At 43.3% G+C, this 27,472-nt stretch overlaps 1 pseudogene; it reads right to left on the bottom strand.

The window, feature by feature from the left end:
- Positions 1-10,709: 10,709 nt before the first annotated feature.
- On the bottom strand, positions 10,710-26,209 carry Ces2c-ps2 (carboxylesterase 2C, pseudogene 2; annotated as a pseudogene).
- Positions 26,210-27,472: the final 1,263 nt, after the last annotated feature.

Below are 27,472 nucleotides of genomic sequence, written 5' to 3' on the forward strand. Positions count from 1 at the left end.
ACAACATCCAGCCAAACAGGAAATCTAGCCAAAGGCATGGTTGAATCTCAGACCTTAACCTGTGCTGCTGCAAAATGAGAGTCTCACAGCAGGAAACAGAAGAGATTGTCCTGGCCCAGGCAGGAATTTGTATTTTCAGTAGTGTAGGTGTGGAAATTTATTTAGAGGGACAAAGTTCTTATTGAAGAAGAACTGATAAGACAGAAGCCATAGGAAGGCAATAGCTAGCAGTCAGGGCAAAGGCACATCTACAGATTCTGCTCCTTCCCTGGCCTCTTGGACAGACACAGCATCTGAAGTCCTTCTGGAATGCTAAGTTCCCTGTCCTCTAACTCAGAACCACTTCTTCCTCTCTTTCCCCTCAAAAAGGTGATAGCCTTCCAGGGATATCAACTGAACATGGCTGAACAAGTTACAATAAGACTAGGTGCAAACCCTGATTATCAAGGCAACCCTGGAGGATGGAAAGGGTCTCAAGAATAGGCAAGAGAACCAGATACACTCTACTCCCACTGTTAGGAGTCCCACAAGAACACTAAGCTACACAACTATAATATGTATGCAGAGGACCTAGCACAGTCCTATGCAGGCTCCATGATTGCTGCTTCAGTCTCCGTGAATCCTTATGAGCCCTACTTTGATAATTCTGAGGGCTGTGTTATTGGGGTGTCCTTGACCCCTCCTACAATTTGGCTTCCCCCTCTTCATGGAGTTCCCCAGCTCTGCCTAATGTTTGACTGTGAGTGTCTGCAACTGCTCCCATCAGGTGCTGATTGAAGCCTTGGTGATGACAACTGGATTAGACATAGATCTGTGAGACTAGCAGACTATCATTAGGAATCATTTCATTAACTTTTGTGTTTGGTTCTACCCTAGGTCTCTGGGCAATCCAGACTGTGTTTACTGTTCATCCAGGCAGTGTCAGGCATGTGCTCCCTCTCATGACATGGACCTCAAGTTGGGTTTGTCTTTATTTGACCGTTCCCACATGTTCGGCACCACCATTACCACAGAACATATTGCAGGCACTATAAATTATAAGTCAATATGGAAGTTCCTCAGAAAGTTTGGAATTGATTTACCTCAAAACCCATCTATACCACTCTTGGGCATTTACATAAAGGATGCTATCATCCTACCAGAAGGACACTTGCTCAACTACGTTCATAATAGCCAAAATTTGGAAACAGCATAGATGTCTGTCAACTGAAGAACGGATAAAGAAAATGTATTACATTTACACAATGGAGGATGACTCAGCTGTTAGGAAAACATGGCACCATGAAATTTGCAGTGAAATGTATGGAACTAGAAAAAAAATCATCCCAAGTGAGGTAACCCGGAAGGACAAACATAGTATGTACTCACTTATAAGTGGATATTAGCTGTTATATAAAGAATAATCAGACTACAGTCCAAAGACTCAGAGAAACTAAGTAGCAAGGAGGTCTTAAGGAAGGACACATGGAATTCCCAGGGAAGGAGAAATAAAACAGGTTTTATAGACAGAGTGGGAGTGTGGGGGAAGGGAAACAGGAAGAATCAGGAGCAGGGGAGGGATGGAAGGAGAGAGTGCTGGGAGAGATGACTGGGATTTGGAAGCAGTGGAAGCTTCCTGGAATCTACAAGGGTAACTCTGGTGAAGACTCACAGTAACAGAGAATATGGAGCATGAAGCAGCCATTTTCTGTAGCCAGGTAAGGCTTCCTGTAGTGGGACCAGGTAGGACATAAACCTTTAATGACAAGGAGAAAATGCTTTAGGGAACACAGAGATAGGTTGAGTACCATTTGTCACCTTTATATGATAGCATAAAGTGTAAGAGAAAGTTTTTTAATAGAGGGTCCAGAGATGGTTTAGGGACAATAATAAGTTGGGATATAAATTAATAATATGGAAGCTGAGGGAGAGTGATTGTGTCACAAGAAGCCAAAGAGTCTCAGGGGCATCTGTGAAAGGCAGAGATAGCTGTCCATACATCGACACACCTCGCAGTCAAATATATTCACTGTTGCCCTGATCAGGGAAACAAGAACATTCATGTCTTGAGGTTTGAGGAGGAACTTCAGCAGACTCCAAAATACACAATCACACAGAAACACCCAGACTCATACACAAACACACACACACACACACACACACACACACACACACACACAGTCTCAGGCTAGAGGAACTAATGGGAAAATTCAGGTCCAGATCTCCTTAACAAATGTGTCATCCACAAATAAATACATAAATGGGTGGATTGTCTTAAATGTCAGTCATGGGTAACACTTAAGTTGTGTCATATGTTGAAGTCAATTCTTAAGTGTGATGATATTAATAGTCAGGGACAGTTATAATAAGCTTATCAAGTCATGGCAACATTGTTTATACTTTCTATCTTGTGAGGATACAAGTTACATCTTTGAGCTAGAAAGCTAGTCCTCACAGCACAGCACATCTACTAGCATCTTGAACCTAGATTTATAAATCTCCAAAGCTATGAACAAAGTTTTATTGTTTATAAGTTGAAAACTTATATGTATAGTCATACAAATATGTTCATATATAATTATTGACACATAATTCTTCTGTATCAGATGGATAATTCTTATATTCCTGAGCTCACACAATCCTCCTGTCTCTGCCTTCCAAGTAGCTGGGACATAGACACCTGACTCAACACAAAGCTAGCCGCTTAGGATGATTTTGCTACAACAGCTGTATCATGCAGAATCCTTTAAAGAAGTAGAAGTGATAGACTACATACATTATACATAGGGATTTACTGGAATATCTGGCTTACATGGTAAGTACTAGGTTCTCTAATGATAACAATCTGTACCTTAGAGAGGCTTAGAATCCTGATAGCTGCTTATTCCATGATGTTCCAATGCCCTAGCAGTTTCAGTCTGGTGTTGAAGGCCTGGAAGATTCCTGGAGAGTCTCCCATCTTCAACACACATTGGAAGACTTGAAGAAACTAACATCTGATGTCATTGAAAGATGGTAGTACCATCAGCAGAGCTGGTTAGATGCTCACACCAGGAAGAAGCAGAGGGAAGAAGGCAAGGAATGTTGCCGTTAACATGGAACAAGTTAACATGTTAACATGTCTGGGACACACTGTCAAGGAGGCTCCTTTCCCCTTTGCTAACCTCCTCAGAATGCCCTTCAAGATCCAACCCAGGGTGTGTCTTTTAGTTGATTCCAGATACTATGAAGTCGACAACCAAGATTTAAGATCACTGCACTTCAATGTATTAGACTTTCAGCTAATCGAGGTTTTAGTGGCCACTCATAGATATGTGAAAACACAGGACTTTCTCAAAGATGAGGATAAAAATGTGATACATTCACAAAATGTGGCAAATACTTCTCAAAGCATCTGCTTACTTTTAATGTTTGAGATGAGATAAGTGGGGAAAGATGAGGTCAGGAAGAGATGAAGAAACCCAGGGTCAAGGGAGGGTGTGGAGAAAGATGGCATCAGTCAGGGCTCATACACATATGTTGTCTTGTGGGAATTTACTGAGGATACACACACACACACACACACACACACACACACAAACACACACACACACATTCTCTTAGGGCATTTACTGAGGGAATAAATATGACAGGGAGAATATAGGCTTTGTAACTATGGGCATAGAGAGGATTCTTTATAAATGTTAGGTGACCAGGCTGTTGAAGAGTAGATACATAGAGACATATATAATACAGCAACCTTTGGCGCTCTCTCTCTCTCTCTCTCTCTCTCTCTCTCTCTCTCTCTCTCTGTGTGTGTGTGTGTGTGTGTGTGTGTGTGTGTGTGTGTGTGTGTGTGTGTGTGTGCGTACATCTCAGAAAACCCTCACTTGCACTCAGGATAGCACCATCCTTACATGCTGCAGGACTATGCTTGTCCTCAATCCATTTGGTCTCCTGGATCATCTGAGGACAGGGTCTGCATCCAGAACCTCAGCCTGTGGACTTTCAGATGATGGCTCATGGTAGGCAACATGTCCAACTGCAAATGTCACTTATCCTGGTGGAACACAGGGTATAGGAGCTGGCCATTGATGTTAAGGTTACTGCAAATACCTCCTTTCAGCAGGATGAGAAAAATGTCACTTAGAGTCCTGATGACTCCAAGCCTTATCTCCCAGTTAGAGCTCCTATGGGCAGTGAAGGGGGTCATGGAATGGGAGCACAGAGCTATGAATTTGATGATTAGACAATCAAAGAGTGATCAGCATCCAATGCATGTAGAGCCATGTGATGGAGACAGTTTCTCTCTATAAAAACCATAATATCTAAACCCACTATATTTTTGTTTAATGACCAGAAGCCAGCATCTAAAAGTTATCCCTGTCTAAGTGGATCTTGGTACAGAGGAAGGAGGTTACCATGTGATCAAGAACAAATGCCTGGTAGTGAGGTCAGCAAAGATAAAACAGAGCTTTGACTGCTTCTCTATCACCAAGAGACTGCTCACCCATGTTATGAAACATTGATACAGTACACCCTCCTCCTGCTCAGCAGCTCCTCCTCAGTGAAGTCAACTGCAGACAGGAGGAGGATGAGGGTCCTGGTCCTGACCACAGCATGCAGCTCCCAGCTCGTGCTCAATACTTACCATCCCTGCTTCACCTGATCTGAGGTCTTTGGTATGGTCCCTTCTTTCCTCCTCTACCTGCCAGGTTCCAGGCCTGCCCTTTGCCCATCTTTCCCTCACTAATCATTGGCTCAAGACTTCCTGACAAACGTCAGGTCAATTTAGATTAACCTATCTGAGAGTCTTCCGAGCTAAAGGCCTAAGCTATAATAAAAATTAATATTTCCCTGTATCTTTATTTAACCTCTGGTGAGTTGTGAAAATCCTGTTAAATTATTCCAAGTAATCAGCTTTTTTGTACATGTATCAAACAGAATACAACATGGTTCCCATGATGTAATGGCAGGTGCAAGCTAGACATGGGACATAAGACTAACATCTAATGTTAATTATTCAACCAGATACCTCACGCTTCACTGAGCTCTATGGCACCCAGAGACACCCACAGGCTACTGTATGCCTCACTGCCTGAGGAAGTGCCTTGGTTTCTCGGGAACTGAAAGGCACACAAAATGTACTAGGAGCTTCAGGTTAAAACCAGAAGAAGTATGACTTGTGCATGCCTCTCAAGGCAGCTAGACCAGACCAATTTTATAATTCCCTGAAATTATAGAACTGCAGACCCCCAGTCCAGGGATGACACCACCCACACGTGCTGGGCTTTCCCCCATCAATCACTAATTTTAAAAATGTCCTGCAGTAGCTAGGATTTATAAAGGCTTTTTTCCCCCAATTGAGATTCCCTTCTTTCAGATTTCTATGGTTTGTGTCAATTTGAAAAAAAATAATCAGAATACTCAGGATATTTCATTTTATTATTAGCATACCTGGTTAGTTTGAGCCAAACTCTTGCTATATATCTCAGGCTGCCTTGAAACTATATTCTGCTGTTTCTCTGCCTTATACAGAGTTCTGGGTTGCAGGCACAGGCCAACACATACAACTTATACCCGTCTTCTTAATTAATCCAGACACTATGTATCAGCGGTACCTAGAACTAGTGTTAGGAGGATGAGGCAGGCTTGGGAGGGATGAAGGAGGAGGGAACACACCTCTACGCCTTCTACTGTTTTCATTGATTCTGAACCCAGGCATCCCAGCAGAGGATGTTCAGTAAGTGAGGTAGAGCTTCCTACCTAGAAAGGCTTGGTGAGATCCTAGAGCCTGGGAAACAGCACACAAGGATCACAGGTAAAGTAAGTATGGCCTATGTAGGTTGTAATAGATTGGCAATCCTGGTGGAAGGTCAGCAATTCACACTGGACACCTGGAGTGATAGACATTAAGGGAATTATATGTGTATATGTGTATGTGCATACACATATGTATATGTATACATTCTGGATCCTGAACACTCCTGAGTAAACTTTTGATAAAAGCCCAGAGAACATAACCTTTACTCTAGAAACCAACTTGTTTCTGTGCCCAGAGTGAGGTGTATGGGGAAGATAACCTGTGGATTCTCATGTTAGCAGTGGGATATGGGTCTAGGAACTGTGTGCCTTAGGGCCAGGCAATTTGCCCAAGATCTTCCTGGAGGGGAAAAGATTGTTCCTAAGGACAAGTAGGTGACACTGAGAGCTCTATGGCACAATGATGACACAGCCAATTTCATTATTATCTGAGGGCCAGTAGCAGTTATAGTCACAGGTACAGCCACAACCAAACACGGAGGAGGGAAATGTCACATCTGTCCTGATTTGAACTTTGTGCCTGGCACTTTGACCTGCAGGTCCAGCTCATGAATGTCCTCCACTGACCAGTTTCCTTAGTGATGAGTGTGTTCAGTCATTGCTGACCCTCAGTGGGCCACAGGGGCTATCCCATAAATTTTGGCATGGACATTGGGTGGTGCACTTTCTCACACTGTCTTCTCTCAACTCTACTAATTTACATCTCCACTGTCCCTTGTCACCAGCCTTTTCAGCCTCTGACTCTCTTACCCCAGTCTCCATTTCCCCCATTTTCAGTGTTAACATGCACACACAGAAGGCAAAGCAGGGGCCCATAGGGCACAGCATTCAGGAAACTGTTCCAGTGGCACAACTGCATCCTGAATCTGTGTTGAAATGGCTGCACTGTTTCCCAACAGGAAGACCTTGTCTATGAGGGATTTTGTACCCATAGAGGTATACAAAGACAGCTTGGTGGGACAGGGCAGGAGAATTTCCCTGACTAGACAGATGAGAGCCAGCATTTAGCAGGTGAAGGAAGTCATATCTGTTGAGTTATTACACTCTATAGTCCAAAAGAAAGGCACAGAATGGCATCTGAAGCCATTGTAGATACCAGCAACCCTTACTCACAATCTAGAGTTTATGATCTTCACATTCATAGGCAAATGTTGGTTTTGTGTTAGTGATCCAGGAGCAGAAAACCACAATTGCAGATTCTGCTTTCACTAAGTTCTCTGTGTTGAGAAACCCACAGATGGGTAAAGGTCAGATACTGACTTTAGTTTAGACATTAGAGCTCGGGGCTATTCTACATTTCTGAATTTCCTTCTTGATTTCTTCAGTGATGCATACGTGATGTCTAAACCACACAAGATTGTATTTGTTCTATAGTTTCTCTTACTATGGAATGAAAGTTTTATTCTGTTGTTATCGGAAAGATATAATTACTTCAATTTTCCAATGTTTCTTAAAACTTGTTTCCAGTCCTAGCACACAATCTATTTTATAGAAAATTCTCATGGACTTCAAAGGAGAATGTGTATTTTGTAGCATTTAGATGCTATGTTCTGTAGGTGACCATTAGGTCCACTAGATCTATGATATCTTTTACTTTGGGTGAGAGTCTGTTTTTATGTGACACTTTTTAAGTATCCTTTCCCTCTTCATTTATTCTCTATGATGTGGCTAACATGGTGGAAAACTCTTACTGAGAACATGTTCGGGGTCATTTATTCACCTGACAAACATTTTTCCATGTTTCCAACACTGGAATTCACTGAACACTTAGAAACCATGATTAAGCTGAAATACAGACCTATGAACAGGAGTGTCGCAATCCTGGAAAACCTGTCAGGATTCACTAAAGACTACAGGGGTTCATGGAGGAAACTGTGTGGCTATCTACTGTAGAGAACCATCTGTTCTACCTGAGAGCCAGTCTCCTCTCCATCCCTCAGTAATCTAGAGTTCCCACAGCCTGGCAAAGCAGGCCTTCCTCCAGTGCTTTTCTGAATGTCTACACTGTCATGGTACCACCATAGCTGTACCTGACTCCCCAAGTCATCAAGGCATGGTGTCAAGTGAGTGTCTCCCCTTCTAAGTCTCTGTGCTTGCACTCCTGGACAAGGCAGATGTTTTGACTCCCTCCAACTCCCCCACTGAAGGAACATCTGGAGTTTGAGAAATGGTCTGTCTCAGCTCTTCTAAGCTCAAGGACACAGAACTAGATTCTCTGCATTAACTAAGCAGCCTGATGTGTTTTAATTGTTGGCAGCAAAAGCCCAATGATGAACTCAGGCCCCAGTGGGAGTACTGGGCAATCCTCCTGGAGGTTTTCTTTCTCTGAACATAGAGTCCGGGATGGACAATTCATAATCTTCATTGTGACCCCAAAGGTCATGCTGTCCTGTGGTTGGTCTTCCTTGCACTGAATTTTAATAAGAGGACATTGACAACCTGATAAAACTTGACTTGTAGGGCAAACTGATCAGAGATAGTGGGATATAACATATCCAGGTGTCTAGCAGGAAATATCTGGTCTCTTAATGACAAAGAAAGTCTTTTAGGAGAATTCAATACACTTGAACCTACTTCACATATAAAATTATGCCAGTAATCACTTTGGGGCAGATTAGATGAATGAGTTTTGGTGATAGGAAGGGTGGAAAAATAAATCAATATCCAAAAATGAACAGATATCTTAAATTAAATTGTACATTAAATCTACAAACACAATAGGTAGAGACACTTTAAGATGTTTTCAACTCCAGTAATCGACATGGGAATCTCAATATGTTGTGTTTTGAAAGCACCTATGAATCATACTTCTATATTGAAACTTGGGCTCCTATGGGATATTAGTAAGAGTGATACCTTTAGAGGCCTGGCTCATGAGAACTATTAATTATCCCATCTACACAGTGAAAACAAAAGATATCCTTTTTGAGTCAAGTAGCACACACAGCAAACTTGTTGGAGACCTTATTCATGGTCTCCAAAAATATGAACTTGATGAGAGAGGGCATGTGATTTTTGACATGGCCACCCATGTGATATGGGTTCTCTGGAAAACACATATCACCATTCTCCAAAACTTCTGCTTTACTTAAATGCCATTCAGGCCTCATTCCATGTCCCTCACATTGTGATCCTGAGAGGGGAAGTGAAGTACAATGTCCTAAGGTGGGGGGACCTCAGGTGGCCTGGCCTCATAAGAACAGACTCTTGGGAGACAGCTTCAGTGAGACAGCTCAATTTAATGTGAGAAACAAAGGGTATTTAAACCTTTAGAGAGTGGGTAGGGATCTTTGGGGCAAGAGTACATTATTGGCTGGGACCCTGGTCCTTCATTTGCATCAGGAAGAATTCCCACATGAAAGTTTAACCTAGCTACCAGTATGTGTAGCATCCTCTGCACGGCAAAGGTGGAGGCATAAGGAAGTGTTCATAGGGACATGCAGGTCAGGGGGAGGGGGAATCAGTACTACTCAGGCCGATCTCAGGGCAAGGATTCTGGGGTTTGGGTATGCTTCAACTCCAGTCTTATTTGGGACCAGATCCCTAGATCCCATGGCTCCCTGGCTCCATATCTCTCTCCACTTGCATTTCATAAAGATAATGTATCATCATAGTTGTCAACTTCTAGGTGGGGAATGGTTTGTTATTGAACCAGAACCCGGTTGTTAGTGACTTTGTCAGTGTTGTTGAATTGCTGTTTTAGAAATTGTATGAAATAGGAATCCATGAGGAGGAAGGTCCCAATAGTCAGTATGAGGCGAAGGAGGGTGTACTGGCTGATTTTGTGTGTCAACTTGACATAGATTGGAATTATCACAGAGAAAGGAGCCTCAGTTGAGGAAATGCCTCCATAAGATTCAGCATTGAGGCATTTTCTCAATTAGTGATCAAGGGAGTGGGGAGGGCCCCTTGTGGGTAGTTCCATCCCTGGGCTGGTAGTCTTAGGTTCTATAAGAAAGCAAGCTGAGGAAGCCAGAGGAAGCAAGTCAGTAAGTAACATCTCTTCACGGCCTCCGCATCTCCTGCTTCCTGCCCTTTGTGAATTCCAGTCCTGACTCTCTTTGGTGATGAACAGCTATGTGAATGTGTAAGCTGAATAAACTCTTTCCTCCCCAACTTGCTCCTTGGTCATGATGTTTGTGCAAGAATAGAAACCCTGACTAAGACGGAGGGGAAGAAGACAAGCTACTTCTGGAGGTACTCAGATCATAACAGGCTCAGAAATGTAGTGGGAGATTCTTAAATACCTGTATGTTTTGTTCAACTAGCCCAGAGTCTTTAACATAGAAACAGCATTTATCCCCTAGGACAACACAAGTTCCTCTTTGCTCAGCTGTCAGAGGTTGAGAGCTCTTGTAAGGGAATCACCACATCGGAGGTTATCTAAAGTTGAAAGGACTGGAGGCTGTCAAAGGTGGAGACCATTGCCTGGTCAAACTTATCCTGGAAGTTGACAGCCAGATAGTGTCTTTGAATGAGAGCTGTTCCAGCAGTTCCCATGACCCTCAGTAAGATTATGAGACACAGTTCAAGAAGACCCAAAACCTCCTTTTTTTGGTCCCCTCCCACCTGTAAAGCAAGTTCTTCTGGATCATAGACATAAACCTGGGGAACTATCATTACAGGAGTGCAGAAATCTTGAAAAGGGGTTAACACAGGAACTTGTAATGTTATAGTGCACCAGAGAAAGGCAGGGGAGTTAACACACATTGACTTGGTCACTGTGAGGTTATAAGAACACATAGGGTGGAATCTCCACTCCTTGCCCCTCACAGTTTGATCTGCCCACAATCATGACCATTTGAAATCTGGGAAGAGAAGAAAGGCAGCAATGGCTGCAGGTGGAGCGACCTCAGGTAGCATGACTGTGTCTAGAACAGAATCTCAGGAAACAGCTTTTGGAAGACAACTTGATTTAATTGGGGGGTAACAAAGGATAATTAAACCATTGGAGAGAAGGTACGGGTCTTTGGGGTGAGATTACATCATAGGCTGGAACCTGGGTACATAAGGAAGAATTCCAAGTCCTGCAGGACATGACCTCATGAGGCCACAAGGTGTGTGTGTGGGGGCGGTGGTGAAAGCAGTCCTACTCTTTCTAAACTCAGGAAGAAATCTCTGGGGTTTGGGTATACCTCAAAAACACTCTTACATTAGGCTGACTCCCACAGTCCTTCCCATCTCTGGCCTCACACTCAAAGATATCATAGAGGAGAGTGAGACTGAGAGGCTAAGGGAACTAGTTCCAGTGAGCTGTGAAAGGAGATGGGGCACTGTGGGGCTCACAAATATAGAGTTATGGGAGCACTGATTGAGTGGGTCTAACCAAAGATGATGAGGCTTGATAAAGAATCACATGCAGAGAATTTCTGGTAAATAAAAAAACCCAGACAAGTATGGAGGTTATGTGAATATTAGAATCAACTCAGAAATCTCAATATATTTTGGGAACTTGAAGCTGACTCCCTCAGCATCCAATCCCACACACCATTCTTCACATAGGGCACTACATATCTTTGTATGCACAGATCTATTTAGCTCTTGAATCTTCTGGGGCAGAGTCTCGGTCCAGAACTTCAGCCTTCTGGCCTTTAGTGCTCGGCCCACAGCAGTCTGGATGTCCAGCTGCATATACTGCTCATCTTGGTTCAGCATGGGCCAGTAGGGTAGACCCTCGCTGTTGGGATTCCTGTGGATATGCCAACAAGCAAAGAAGGGTGAGGTCACTCTGGTCCAAAGCCTGATCCCCTGTTTTGGGTGATGGTAGTGGAACAAGAAGGACAGGGGTTAAGGGGACTGATAGGAAAGTAGTTGTGATATGCACAGACAAGTGTCACTCACTAGTTTCTGCTTCATGTGGGGGATGACTACATGAGCTCTTTTATGTCTCACTCTAAGGGGCAAGATCTAAAGAACAGTACCACAGCACTATAGCCCATCAGTTACATCACCGTGAGATGGTCAGTATCTGACAACTGCAAGGTATTTGTATAAATGGGCTATTGATAGAGAAGACTCCATCATGTGAACAAAGATTCATGTATTCTAAGAAAGTCACCATCTAAAATTGATCCCTAGATAAAGACCCACAGCTAACATGTTGGGAAAGGAGCGTGTTCTCACCCATTTCTTGCAAAGTTGGCCCAGTACTTCATGGGTTCAGCAGCTTCTCCTCTTCAGTGATGACAACTGAAGTCATGAGAAAGACAAAAATCCCAGTGTATGCTACTACATGCAACACTCACAATCCCAACTCTTGGTGGACCCCAAACTATTGGTTTACTACCTCACTTCTTCATTAACCAGTGGCCAAGACTCACGCAAGCCTCTAATTGAATTCCTGCCCCAATGTGCTGTCAGATCCTCCACCACAGGCTAGATTGGGAAGGGTACAGATTCTAAACTGGTTATAGATTATTTGGCCATGATTTGGTATACATTTGATTTTGTCCTTGCCCAAAACCTAGATATTCTCAAATGGATTGAGAGCTCAGCAATCATCCAGGAAGTCATCTTGAACCCCATTCAGTTGAAACAACAACAACAACAATGAAGACTCACGTTTCATTCCAAAGAGCATGCACCCGAAAACAAAAGGAACTTCATCAGCATGGTCAGCCTTCACATGGGGTGGCCTGATACCCTTGAAGAAGCTAGATTGATGTTGGAACTCATAGAAGTAGACAGGAGCATGGGAACCTGGAGGTGGGACAAAGAGTGACATAGTGGCCTCTCACCTGAAATTTTTTTTCTGATTCAAATGAGGTAACAAGATACCTTGATAAAATGTTACCAGGAATCACCGAAGTTAGATGGGAGAGGGAGCCCCAGGCAGGAGCACTAGCTATGGAAAAGCCCTTGACTCTTCAGTTCTCATGGCCTTCTTAACTGAGTGGTTTTATTAAGTTTGCAACCCATTTTCTCCTCTGTACCCAGATCTCACCACTTAAACTAGACATGAGGAGATCTGAGCACCACAGCACTCCACAGTGCTCACCTATGACTCCTATCTCTAAGCCTCTACCCTAAACCTTGAAACAGATGTGCTCACTTTGAAAATGTGCTACTTGGAGAGCAGGGATTGCAAAGATGAAGTCTTCCATCATCTCTGTGAACTGTGCTTGGAGGGTCTGGGGATCTTCAATGTCCCCCATGTACTCTTCCATTAGCAGGTCACTACAGTCACGAGGCAGCAACTATAATGGAGATCAGGAATGTTGAAGTTGGCATATGTGGGTTAGGTAGGCAACTGCCTTCAGTATTAGGAGAATGGTGCTGGGGATGACATAGAGTATAGGTAAAAGGGTTCATGGTCTGAGATAATCCCATACCAAATCCTACATATTTACTGATTTTTATTAATAGTGATGCTATTTTACTAATAGAGAAATATAATAGAGATAGTAGGGACCAGACTATTAGGACAGGACCAGAAATATCTCACCAGTTCTGCTGTTGTATTTTTCAGAACAGCCTTCAGGTTCTCTCTGGTTATCTCCTTTATTGTCTGAGCAGAGCCCGTGAGCTGGGAGGCAGAAGACAGTCTTAAGTGTGGGGTCTGATGGGCTTGGATTAAAGATGTATTGCATTTCCATCAATACACCTGCTTAGCATATGAGCTTCCAGGTTCCCAGATAATTGGAACTGTGCCTCACCCTGGGGATTGTCCAACCATATTCATCATTGTTGACACCAATGATGCTGGGGACAGGGTGAAAATCCTCAGATGCCAACAACTCTTTGGGATGCCTGGGTAGGAACTCTCCATCCACCACAGCGGGGATCAATACGAAGACCTGAGTAGCATTAAAGGTCAATGCTGAAGGTTAATGAAATAAATATCCTGATGTCCACTGAGTTACCTCCCTGTTTTCTCATTTCTCACTTGTTTCAGTGTGATCTGCTCACCCTGGAGGAGAATCTACACTTAGATAAGTCTATCTTGATATTCATTTTGCACACAGAACTGAAAGAATACAAAGGCATAAAGATGAGGTATTTGGTTCAGAATCCCACATCCTGTAGCCCATGTTCTCCCAAACACACAATTCTCCCAACCTTGTTAATAGCCAGAATCTCTGCTTCACTTTTGCCTCTCAGGCAGTGCACCAGGGCCTCTGAGTCCATGGCCTCACATCCAGAGATCTTGGACACCGTCTGCAAAAGGAACAAGTATGGAGACAGTTCTCAATTCCAAGTTGATGCTGTTGTGCCTAATTTCCACACTATATATAGTGTGTGTTGCGTGGATTGGAATAAATAAATGTTCCCATTGTCCTATTGCTCAAAGGTGACAGCCAGGAAGCCTGACCTTTTCTACCTGCATACCTGTTCTTTTTGTTAGGGTAGTTTTGTTTTTTTCCATTGGCCTTTTTTTATTTTATATATGAGGGAAGGAGTAAGTCTGTTGAGGATTGTACATGAAGGTTAGAGTAGAAAATATCATTCTTCCTGCCCCTCTTATTTAACAGGGTGTCTTTTCATTTTTGCTGCCTATACTACCTAAGCTGGTCTGTGAGCATTCAGAGATTCTCTCCTCTCTGGCTCCCACCTCAGCAGAGGAACACCATTAGGTGTTACTATCTCTAGCCCTTAGGGGATTCTGGGTATTTGAAATTATGTCTTCAGGCCTGCACCCCAAGCACTTTTAAAAATCAATGTAGCAGCTTCCACGCAGATGCTTACTTATTTTGCCAATGACAGAAGCTTCAAGGACTATAACACAGTCACTCAGTATGAAGTAGAGGTAAGTAGATGCTAACCCCTGAATTTCTCTGAAATGATTAGGAAGAAGCTATTTTCTGTGGTCCTTGATTTCCCCAATGAACAGAACACCAGAGTACCAGAGCATAAAGGCTGAGGCAGCAGGGCTGAGAGCACTTACAGTGGAGACCGTCTCAGAGGTGTTGGAGAAAAGGCAAGGCAGCAGGGTCACACCACTTTCCATGATGGTACCATGGAAGAGCCCTTGAGACATGGGGGACACAACATGTGAAGACACACTTGTGCCACCTGAAGATTCGCCAAAAATTGTGACACGGTTAGGATTTCCACCAAAGTGGGCGATGTTCTGCTGGACCCAGCGTAGGGTAGCCACTTGGTCCAGGTATCCCCAGTTGCCTCTGGCATGCTGGTCTCCAGTGCTGAGAAGTGGAAGGGACATGGATCAAAGGGATGTCTAGGTTGTGATCAGCAACCATTGTCCACCCCAGCCACAAACTCACCTGAAGAAGCCCAAGACACCAAGATGATATTGGATGGTGACCACCACCACATCCTCAGTCGCTGCCAGTGTAGATCCATCATACATGGACGCCATGCCTGCAACCAGCCCACCACCATGGATCCACACCATCACCTGGAGAAGTCAGAAGAGACACTAGGAAGCTCCTAGACTGTTAAACCTCTCTGGCCTGCTTACTAGAGTATGTATAGCTACAGAAATACATAAAAATCTTCAGGACTTCAGGGCTTTGGCCACAGTCATGGTCCTCTAGTATTCCCACTAGTGTATTTCTAATCCCCATTCCCAACATGTGTTGCACTTTGAATTAATGCCTCTATGTACAGAGTGATGTCATCATTACTCAGGCTCTTTACAGTGGAACAAAGAGGAGTGTCTCTATGCATATCTTTCCAGATTGAAAATGGAAAAGATCACCAACTGTCATGGTCACAACAGATAATCCAAAAGTATAAGTTTGGGTGACTTCAGTGTTGAGATCTTGAACTCCTAAGTGGTTCTGCAGAGCACAAGTTGTAAAATGATTTCTGGTTTTATCAAAGAGCCTTTGATGGCTCAGTGCTCCAGTGCTCTGTGTCCCATACTCAAGTTTCAGCTGCATCATGTCTGAGGTGGCCTTTGACCCAAATAAGCTAAGACTTTCATCAGGATCCACTCTGCAATGGAACTCTGATTGCTTTTGTCCCTTCTAATCGTCTTGACAAAAATGCCCTCTCCCTAAGCTGGCCACAGTCTGACACTCACAGGCAGGTTAGAGCCCTCATGGGCATGGTCTGGTGCATAGATGTTGAGATACAGGCAGTCCTCAGACATAGAGAAGGGAAACAGGTTCAGTTTCATCTCCTTCATTCCCTCTGGGTACAGTAGTTCAAGATTTTGCAGACACCTGATGAAAAGAGCAGACAAATATTCCAAGACATGAATGGCAATCAAAACCTAATGTGAGCCTGGAGATTTTATCTCAGCCACATTCAGCTGCTGCTCCCCATGGTGCCTGTGAATGCAAATTCTCTCTCTATGTCCTTTCCAACCAATGAAAAGGCAATGGGACCTGTGAAATCTGCACTGGAGCCAAATTTTTAGGGAGGTTGCCAGTCCTGTGAAGCCTGGCTTTTTACGTTTCTGAGTCTGTGATAGAGAAACATTTTGGTGTCCATATGAAAATGATTGGCTGTCTGTAGTGACATTCATGGAACTGTATGAGAAAAGTGAGCCAAGCATTAGCAGACATGCTAGCATTTTCTAGTCTCTGTTCCTGGACACGGCTGTGATGTGAGCAGCTCCTGTAGTTTTGTTCCACTGTGGTTTCCACCAATGATGGATTGAAATCTGCAGCCTCTAATAGTAGCCTTCTCCCCTAAGTTGTATTTGTCAGTACTTTATTATAGCAACAGAAAACAAACTCTCCAATATTGGAATGTTGGACTCACAGTCTCTAGAAGATTCAATGGACAATGTTGCCCTAAAGGGTAGGGAGTAGTCATCGCATGTACAGACTCTCAGGGAACTTCTCTTGCCTAAAGTGCTCCAGAGGAAATTAATTACATATACTTGTTCCCTTGTCAATGGCACATAGGTTGTCACAGTGACCATGAGGGTGGAGTTAGCAAGTATTGATCACTATTACACTCCTCAGGACCTGGTGTATTCTCCTGTCTTTTGGGGAGATTGATGCCTAATAGGTAACATTAACTCATGCCTGGATATACCTCCTACTGAGGCAGAGGACACGGGGCTTAATTTGAATCTGTGAACAATTTTATCTCTGTTCTCAAGAGTGTCTGCAGTTCAATATCATCATAGATAGAGCGAGCTGACCTGGGAAACGGCCACTGATTCCTGTGGGAGGAATGCCTGCCAACACAGAGGCACCTGTCACACAAACCCCAAGCAGCAGGTCTATATCTGCCCTGCTGGAGATGCTGGAAGGTTTTCAGGAGACAGATCAGAATGAGAGTGCTTTCAGACCTTGCCACAATGGGGTTGTGTGCCCGGATGGAATCAATGGTTATTCCTGCTTCTGTGTATATGAATATCAAAACAGGCATTGTGACTCGAAGGTGGATAAATGTTTCTTATCCCTGCATGAATGGTACTGTATGCCTCAATATATAGGAAGATACACACATGTCCATCCTTAATAGTATTCTGGTATAAACTTGGAGTTCAAAATTCATGTCTGTGGATCCCTGTCATGTCTATATGGTTTCACATGTCAGAATGCTCTTGGGGTTCACTTCTATGACTATGCACTTGGATTTATTGGAGACCACTGTGAACTCAACTTTGATGAATGTGCCACTCAGTCACATCTCCACAAAGGTCTATGTGTGGCCAGTGGAAACAACAAACAGTGTCTGCAGAGGTAGTAGATTCACAGGGACACAATGTGAGTCCTTTATGCCTCTTTGTTGGTCAAAGCCTTGTCACAATTAAACATGTGAAGACATTGTTGACATCTATATTAGTCACTGCTGGCCTGGATAAACAGATTTCCCTTGTGAGATAGACATAAATGAATCCAGTGGCAACCCCTGCCAATCTATGGGGGATGGTCTGAGCTGTCCTCAGAAGATCTGTTCAGACATGTGGCAGGTCTGCCTTCCTCCTTGGAGCTTCAGGCTGTTTGTTCCTGTCAGCTTGGATTCACAGAGAGGAACCTAGCATAACTGTCCTCTGAGAGGCTTTACCCAGCTGCTGACCAAAACAGATGCAGAGAGCCACAGTAAACATTAAATGGAGCTTGGGAAGTCTTGTGGAAGAGGTGGGGGAAGAATTAAGGAACCCTGAGAGGATAAGGACTCCACAAGAAAACCCACAGTGCCAACTAACCTGGAAACTTGGGGACTCTTAGAGACTGAACCACCAACCGAAGAGCATACAAGGGCTGGACCTAGGCCCCTTGCACATTTGTAGCAGATGCGCACCTTGGTCTTCATGTGGGTCCTCAACAATGAAAGCAGGGCTTACCTTGACTTCGTTGCTTGAGTCTGGATCCTACTTCCCTAACTGGGGCAGCTTGTCTGGCCTCAGTAGGAGAGGACAAACATAGTCCTGCAGTGACATGAGGTACTAGGGTGGGTTTCTTCATTGTGAGGGACCTCCCTGTTCTTAGAGGTGAAGGGGAGGAAGATGAAAGAGGGGCTATATACAGGGGGACTTGGAGGACATGGGGGACTGGGATTGAGATGTCATGTGAATAAATGAATTAGTGGAAAAAAATAGTACCTGCATCTAGCTCCCCATGAGTGCCAAGCTCTGACCCAGAAGCCTGGCCCAGTTGTTCTACTAAACCTTAGCACATTACCAGAAAAACACATGGGGCACTTATCCACAAAGAGAAAAATCTTCTGTGTAGCTGAGAGGGAGGAGACATTTCAGCCTGGTCCAAAGCTCAGAGCACAGTTTCCCCCAGTCCCTGAAATCCCCTGGGTTCCAGAACTTACATGGCCGGATGTGAGGTCGCATCTCTCACACCACTCCATGGCTCAGGGACCTCAGGAGGTGCAAAGTGCAGTGGTCCTACAGGAGGCTTGGCAAAGGGAATTCCCAGGAAGGTGTGGACACCAGCTTTAGTGTCCTTCACATGGATGAGCTTGCCTTGGACCTAGCCAGTGTGAGTGGTCCTGATGGGGCTGGACTCCGGTGAGTCCTGACCTGAAGGGAGATGGCTCAGGGTTAGTTTTCTATAATTGGCTGCCAGCATGTTGTGATATTCCCATCTCATTGTCACCAGGGCACAGGAGAAAGGAACCCAGGGCCTCAAAGTTCACCTGTGGGGTATGAATGTGAGAGTTACCCTATCCTTCAGGCCCAGGAACCTTTCCTACTACCCACTTGAAGGGTACCAGAGCATTTCTCTGACCAAAGTGGTCACAGATGCAGAGCCGTTTGACCACATGAAGTCATGATTATTGTCACTGTTATACAAAGCTCAGTAGTAGCTACAGTCATAGCCAGACACCGAAGAGGGGAAACAACTCCACATTTTTCCTTGAACTGTCTGCTATTCTCTCTAGAGCTTCTAGTAGTAAGCTGTCTCCTCAGTATAGAGTGATCTCAGATGTCTCTGACTGTCTCAGTGCTGGTGGGTCCACAAAATATGTGTGCTTTTTTTTTTTAGCTCTATGTTTTAGTTTTTTTTTTTATTAACTTGAGTATTTCTTTTTTTTTTTATTAACTGGAGTATTTCTTATATACATTTCAAGTGTTATACCCTTTCCCGGTTTCAGGGCAAACATCCCCCACCCCCCTCCCCTTCCTTATGGGTGTTCCCCTCCCAACCCTCCCCCCATTGCCGCCCTCCCCCCATAGTCTAGTTCACTGGGGGTTCAGTCTTAGCAGGACCCAGGGCTTCCCGTTCCACTGGTGCTCTTACTAGGTTATTCATTGCTACCTATGGGGTCAGAGTCCAGGGTCAGTCCATGTATAGTATTTAGGTAGTGGCTTAGTCCCTGGAAGCTCTGGTTGCTTGGCATTGTTGTACTTTTGGGGTCTCGAGCCCCTTCAAGCTCTTCCAGTTCTTTCTCTGATTCCTTCAACGGGGGTCCTATTCTCAGTTCAGTGGTTTGCTGCTGGCATTCGCCTCTGTATTTGCTGTATTCTGGCTGTGTCTCTCAGGAGCAATCTACATCCGGCTCCTGTCAGTCTGCACTTCTTTGCTTCATCCATCTTGTCTAATTGGGTGGCTGTATATGTATGGGTCACATGTGGGGCAGGCTCTGAATGGGTGTTCCTTCAGTCTCTGTTTTAATCTTTGCCTCTCCCTTCCCTGCCAAGGGTATTCTTTTTCCTCATTTAAAGAAGGAGTGAAGCATTCACATTTTGATCATCCGTCTTGAGTTTCGTTTGTTCTAGGGATCTAGGGTAATTTAAGCATTTGGGCTAATAGCCACTTATCAATGAGTGCATACCACGTATGTCTTTCTGTGATTGGGTTAGCTCACTCAGGATGATATTTTCCAGTTCCAACCATTTGTCTACGAATTTCATAAACTCGTTGTTTTTGATAGCTGAGTAATATTCCATTGTGTAGATGTGCCACATTTTCTGTATCCATTCCTCTGTTGAAGGGCATCTGGGTTCTTTCCAGTTTCTGGCTATTATAAATAAGGCTGCGATGAACATAGTGGAGCATGTGTCTCTTTTATATGTTGAGGCATCTTTTGGGTATATGCCCAAGAGAGGTATAGCTGGATCCTCAGGCAGTTCAATGTCCAATTTTCTGAGGAACCTCCAGACTGATTTCCAGAATGGTTGTACCAGTCTGCAATCCCACCAACAATGGAGGAGTGTTCCTCTTTCTCCACATCCTCGCCAGCATCTGCTGTCACCTGAGTTTTTGATCTTAGCCATTCTCACTGGTGTGAGGTGAAATCTCAGGGTTGTTTTGATTTGCATTTCCCTTATGACTAAAGATGTTGAACATTTCTTTAGGTGTTTCTCAGCCATTCGGCATTCCTCAGCTGTGAATTCTTTGTTTAGCTCTGAACCCCATTTTTTAATAGGGTTATTTGTTTCCCTGCGGTCTAACTTCTTGAGTTCTTTGTATATTTTGGATATAAGGCCTCTATCTGTTGTAGGATTGGTAAAGATCTTTTCCCAATCTGTTGGTTGCCGTTTTGTCCTAACCACAGTGTCCTTTGCCTTACAGAAGCTTTGCAGTTTTATGAGATCCCGTTCGTCGATTCTTGATCTTAGAGCATAAGCCATTGGTGTTTTGTTCAGGAAATTTTTTCCAGTGCCCATGTGTTCCAGATGCTTCCCTAGTTTTTCTTCTATTAGTTTGACTGTGTCTGGTTTGATGTGGAGGTCCTTGATCCATTTGGACTTAAGCTTTGTACAGGGTGATAAGCATGGATCGATCTGCATTCTTCTACATGTTGACCTCCAGTTGAACCAGCACCATTTGCTGAAAATGCTATCTTTTTTCCATTGGATGGTTTTGGCTCCTTTGTCAAAAATCAAGTGACCATAGGTGTGTGGGTTCATTTCTGGGTCTTCAATTCTATTCCATTGGTCTATCTGTCTGTCTCTGTACCAATACCATGCAGTTTTTATCACTATTGCTCTGTAATACTGCTTGAGTTCAGGGATAGTGATTCCCCCTGAAGTCCTCTTATTGTTGAGGATAGCTTTAGCTATCCTGGGTTTTTTGTTATTCCAGATGAATTTGCAAATTGTTCTGTCTAACTCTTTGAAGAATTGGATTGGTATTTTGATGGGGATTGCATTGAATCTGTAGATTGCTTTTGGTAAAATGGCCATTTTTACTATATTAATCCTGCCAATCCATGAGCATGGGAGATCTTTCCATCTTCTGAGGTCTTCTTCAATTTCTTTCCTCAAGTTCCTCTTTTCCTTGAAGTTCTTATTGTACAGATCTTTTACTTGCTTGGTTAAAGTCACACCGAGGTACTTTATATTATTTGGGTCTATTATGAAGGGTGTCGTTTCCCTAATTTCTTTCTCGGCTTGTTTCTCTTTTGTATAGAGGAAGGCAACTGATTTATTTGAGTTAATTTTATACCCAGCCACTTTGCTGAAGTTGTTTATCAGCTTTAGTAGTTCTCTGGTGGAACGTTTGGGATCACTTAAATATACTATCATGTCATCTGCAAATAGTGATATTTTGACCTCTTCTTTTCCGATCTGTATCCCCTTGATCTCCTTTTGTTCTCTGATTGCTCTGGCTAGAACTTCAAGAACTATATTGAATAAGTAGGGAGAGAGTGGGCAGCCTTGTCTAGTCCCTGATTATAGTGGGATTGCTTCAAGTTTCTCTCCATTTAGTTTAATGTTAGCAACTGGTTTGCTGTATATGGCTTTTACTATGTTCAGGTATGGGCCTTGAATTCCTCTTCTTTCCAGGACTTTTATCATGAAGGGTTGTTGAATTTTGTCAAATGCTTTCTCAGCATCTAATGAAATGATCATGTGGTTCTGTTCTTTCAGTTTGTTTATATAATGGATCACGTTGATGGTTTTCCGTATATTAAACCATCCCTGCATGCCTGGGATGAAGCCTACTTGATCATGGTGGATGATTGTTTTGATGTGCTCTTGAATTCGGTTTGCCAGAATTTTATTGAGTATTTTTGCATCGATATTCATAAAGGAAATTGGTCTGCAGTTCTCTTTCTTTGTTGCGTCTTTGTGTGGTTTAGGTATAAGAGTAATTGTGGCTTCGTAGAAGGAATTCGGTAGTGCTCCATCTGTTTCAATTTTGTGGAATAGTTTGTATAGTATTGGTATGAGGTCTTCTATGAAGGTCTGATAGAATTCTGCACTAAACCCGTCTGGACCTGGGCTCTTTTTGGTTGGGAGACCTTTAATGACTGCTTCTATTTCCTTAGGAGTTATAGGGTTGTTTAACTGGTTTATCTGTTCCTGATTTAACTTCGATACCTGGTATCTGTCTAGGAAATTGTCCATTTCCTGAAGATTTTCAAGTTTTGTTGAATATAGGTTTTTATAGTAAGATCTGATGATTTTTTGAATTTCCTCTGAATCTGTAGTTATGTCTCCCTTTTCATTTCTGATTTTGTTAATTTGGACGCACTCTCTGTGTCCTCTCGTTAGTCTGGCTAAGGGTTTATCTATCTTGTTGATTTTCTCAAAGAACCAACTTTTGGTTCTGTTGATTCTTTCTATGGTCCTTTTTGTTTCTACTTGGTTGATTTCAGCTCTGAGTTTGATTATTTCCTGCCTTCTACTCCTCCTGGGTGTATTTGCTTCTTTTTGTTCTAGAGCTTTTAGGTGTGCTGTCAAGCTGCTGACATATGCTCTTTCCTGTTTCTTTCTGCAGGCACTCAGCGCTATGAGTTTTCCTCTTAGCACAGCTTTCATTGTGTCCCATAAGTTTGGGTATGTTGTACCTTCATTTTCATTAAATTCTAAAAAGTTTTTAATTTCTTTCTTTATTTCTTCCTTGACCAGGTTATCATTGAGTAGAGCATTTCCACGTATATGTGGGCATTCTTCCCTTATTGTTATTGAAGACCAGTTTTAGGCCGTGGTGGTCCGATAGCACGCATGGGATTATTTCTATCTTTCTCTACCTGTTGAGGCCCGTTTTTTGACCAATTATATGGTCAATTTTGGAGAAAGTACCATGAGGAGCTGAGAAGAAGGTATATCCTTTTGCTTTAGGATAGAATGTTCTGTAAATATCCGTTAAGTCCATTTGGCTCATGACTTCTCTTAGTCTGTCGACATCACTGCTTAATTTCTGTTTCCATGATCTGTCCATTGATGAGAGTGGGGTGTTGAAATCTCCCACTATTATTGTGTGAGGTGCAATGTGTGTTTTGAGCTTTAGTAAGGTTTCTTTTACGTATGTAGGTGCCCTTGTATTTGGGGCATAGATATTTAGGATTGAGAGTTCATCTTGGTGGATTTTTCCTTTGATGAATATGAAGTGTCCTTCCTTATCTTTTTTGATGACTTTTAGTTGGAAATTGATTTTATTTGATATTAGAATGGCTACTCCAGCTTGCTTCTTCTGACCATTTGCTTGGAAAATTGTTTTCCAGCCTTTCACTCTGAGGTAGTGTCTGTCTTTGTCTCTGAGGTGTGTTTCCTGTAGGCAGCAGAATGCAGGGTCCTCGTTGCATATCCAGTTTGTTAATCTATTTCTTTTTATTGGGGAGTTGAGGCCACTGATGTTGAGAGATATTAAGGAATAGTGATTATTGCTTCCCGTTATATTCATATTTGGATGTGAGGTTATGTTTGTGTGCTTTCATTCTCTTTGTTTTGTTGCCAAGACGATTAGTTTCTTGCTTCTTCTAGGGTATAGCTTGCCTCCTTATGTTGGGCTTTACCATTTATTATCCTTTGTAGTGCTGGATTTGTAGAAAGATATTGTGTAAATTTGGTTTTGTCATGGAATATCTTGGTTTCTCCATCAATGTTAATTGAGAGTTTTGCTGGATACAGTAACCTGGGCTGGCATTTGTGTTCTCTTAGGGTCTGTATGACATCAGTCCAGGATCTTTTGGCCTTCATAGTTTCTGGCGAGAAGTCTGGTGTGATTCTGATAGGTCTGCCTTTATATGTTACTTGACCTTTTTCCCTTACTGCTTTTAATATTCTTTCTTTATTTTGTGCGTTTGGTGTTTTGACAATTATGTGACGGGAGGTGTTTCTTTTCTGGTCCAATCTATTTGGAGTTCTGTAGGCTTCTTGTATGTCTATGGGTATCTCTTTTTTTAGGTTAGGGAAGTTTTCTTCTATGATTTTGTTGAAGATATTTACTGGTCCTTTGAGCTGGGAGTCTTCACTCTCTTCTGTACCTATTATCCTTAGGTTTGATCTTCTCATTGAGTCCTGGATTTCCTGTATGTTTTGGACCAGTAGCTTTTTCCGCTTTACATTATCTTTGACAGTTGAGTCAATGATTTCTATGGAATCTTCTGCTCCTGAGATTCTCTCTTCCATCTCTTGTATTCTGTTGGTGAAGCTTGTATCTACAGCTCCTTGTCTCTTCTTTTGGTTTTCTATATCCAGGGTTGTTTCCATGTGTTCTTTCTTGATTGCTTCTATTTCCATTTTTAATTCCTTCAACTGTTTGATTGTGTTTTCCTGGAATTCTTTCAGGGATTTTTGTGTCTTCTCTCTATGGGCTTCTACTTGTTTATTTATGTTTTCCTGGAATTCTTTCAGGGATTTTTGTGTCTTCTCTCTATGGGCTTCTACTTGTTTATTTATGTTTTCCTGGAATTCTTTCAGGGATTTTTGCGATTCCTTTCTGTAGGCTTCTACTTGTTCATTAACGTTTTCCTGTGTTTCTCTAAGGGTGTTCTTCACGTCTTTCTTGAAGTCCTCCAGCATCATGATCAATATGATTTTGAAACTAGATCTTGCTTTTCTGGTGTGTTTGGATATTCCATGTTTGTTTTGGTGGGAGAATTGGGCTCCGATGATGCCATGTAGTCTTGGCTTCTGTTGCTTGGGTTCCTGCGCTTGCCTCTAGCCATCAGATTATCTCTAGTGTTACTTTGTTCTGCTATTTCTGACAGTGGCTAGACTGTCCTAGAAGCCTGTGTGTCAGGAGTGCTGTAGACCTGTTTTCCTGTTTTCTTTCAGCCTGTTATGGGGACAGAGTGTTCTGCTTTTGGGCGTGTAGTTTTTCCTCTCTACAGGTCTTCAGCTGTTCCTGTGGGCCTGTGTCTTGAGTTCACCAGGCAGGTCACTTGCAGTAGAAAAGTTGGTCTTACCTGTGGTCCTGAAGCTCAAGTTCGCTCGCGGGGTGCTGCCCTTGGGCTCTCTGTGGCGGCAGCAACCAGAAAGATCTGCGCCGCCGTTTCCGGGAGCTTCAGTGCATCAGGGTTCCAGATGGCCTTTGGTGTTTTCCTCTGGCGTCCGAGATGTATGTGCAGAGAGCAGTCTCTTCTGGTTTCCCAGGCTTGTCTGCTTCTCTGAAGGTTCAGCTCTCCCTCCCATGGGATTTGGGTGCAGAGAACTGTTTATCCGGTCTGTTTCCTTCAGGTTCCGGCGGTGTCTCAGGCAGGGGTCCTGCGGCTCCTGGGCCCTCCCCCACGGGAGCCCAGAGGCCTTATACAGTTTCCTCTTGGGCCAGGGATGTGGGCAGGGGTGGGCAGTGTTGGTGGTCTCTTCCGCTCTGCAGCCTCAGGAGTGCCCACCTGACCAGGTGGTGAGGTCTCTCTCTCTCACGGGGTCTGGGAGCAGAGAGCTGCTGCAGGCCGGGATCCGCGGGTGTGGGATTTCCGGTCAATATGTGTGCTTTTGTCAGAGAAGTGGTAAGCACATTTATCATATTTTTATCTATTGCACCAGTCCTCAACTTGTGGGTCATGGCCATTGGAAAAGACATATTTCTGATGCTCTTAAGAACTGAGAAACCAATCAAGAGTAACATTTCAGTTAGGAAGTTGTAATAAAAATAAACACATGGTCTGGATGGTTCTAATACCATAAGAAATATGGGATTTCAATGGGCATGACTCACAGGTTAAGAAACACTATGCATCATATCCATCAGCCCCTACCTTCCATGCCTTTCTTTCCAGAAGCTCAGCTCTGACATGCAGAACTTGGCAGCTCTGACTCCAGTCATTCCCTAATGCTAGTTTAGTAAGCCTTACCCTGCACATGAACAAGGAGAAGCAGGAGCCCAAAGAGCACAGCATTCAGCCCGCTATGCAGTTGGTTCTGTGGCATGATCAGCTCTCAGGCCTGAGTCTGTGCAGCTAGGAAGACCACGTTTCACCCGTGGGAAGCGGAATGTGTGAGTCTTGTTCAGGCAGGTATTTAAACCAAAACAAGTAGGTGGGGAACCTGTGGTCGATCAACGTTCTTATTGTAAGAGAAGTGATTAGAGAAAAGTGATAGGAGCCAATGGCCAGGAGTCAGGGCAAAGTCACCTCTGCTGTTTCTGTTCTGTCTTTGTCCTTATGGAAAAGCACAGCATGAATTCTGGAGCTCATCTGGGATACCAGGAACCCTGTCCCTTCACCTGTGTAGAGAGCTGTAACAGGAGGGGCCAGATGGCTTCTATGAAAAGGTCACAGTAAGATGGCACATAAGAGATGGGCAAATGCAGGAGTTTTGAGTGCAACCTGCATCCTCAAGACACCTTTGCTTTGAAGACTCAGTTTGCTGAGCTTGCTTTCAGGGTCCCTGGTCCCTACAATTATCTTAGGATCTGCATGATGCTCTCCCTATTAGGTCACATTTTTTCAAGAAAACACACTGAAATCCTGTCACTTTTAGAGTCCATAGCCCCCGTTCTCTCCACTATTATGAAGTGTCTCCTCTAGTGCTCAGCTCCTGCCAAGATCAACTTCACAGTCACTCGTCCATTTAACAAATAATTTTGTTTGCATTTATTTTGCTCGTGGACATGTGTGTGTGTGGATGCTCCTAGGCCATATATAGTTTATATGAAGGTGAAAGGATAATTTGTGTTAAGTCTTTCCACCCTGTCAATCTCAAGGCAGAACTCAGGTCATCATAATTGGGGGAACGTTCTCTTACCGCACCCTGATCAATCTCATTTTTATCCACATGACCAGTATTTAATAGGGCCTTAATAGCTCCAACACTGGGGTCAATCTATGATAAAGCTGATGAACAAATCTAAAAATAGATGTTTCAGAATTACAAAGAACCCCGACAGGATATATCAATGAATGAATGAATCAGGAGCCAATATCCAGTCCAGTCTGACTCTTTGGAGGAAGTGTTGTGGCTATCAGTGTCAGACAGCCTCTAGTACAACTGCAACTTGACCTTGGCTCCAAATTATAATTGTCATCATAATTATCCAAGTAATAATCTAGAGCCTACATTATGGCACTTGTACTGGCTGGTGTGTCAGTACTTGTGTGCCGACTTGACACAAGCTGGAATTATCACAGAAAAAGGAGCCTCAGTTGAGGAAATGCCTCCACGAGATACAGCTGTAAGGCATTTTCTCAACTA

This window comes from Rattus norvegicus, chromosome 19 (assembly GCF_036323735.1).
Source record: "Rattus norvegicus strain BN/NHsdMcwi chromosome 19, GRCr8, whole genome shotgun sequence".
Taxonomy (NCBI): Eukaryota; Metazoa; Chordata; class Mammalia; order Rodentia; family Muridae; genus Rattus; species Rattus norvegicus.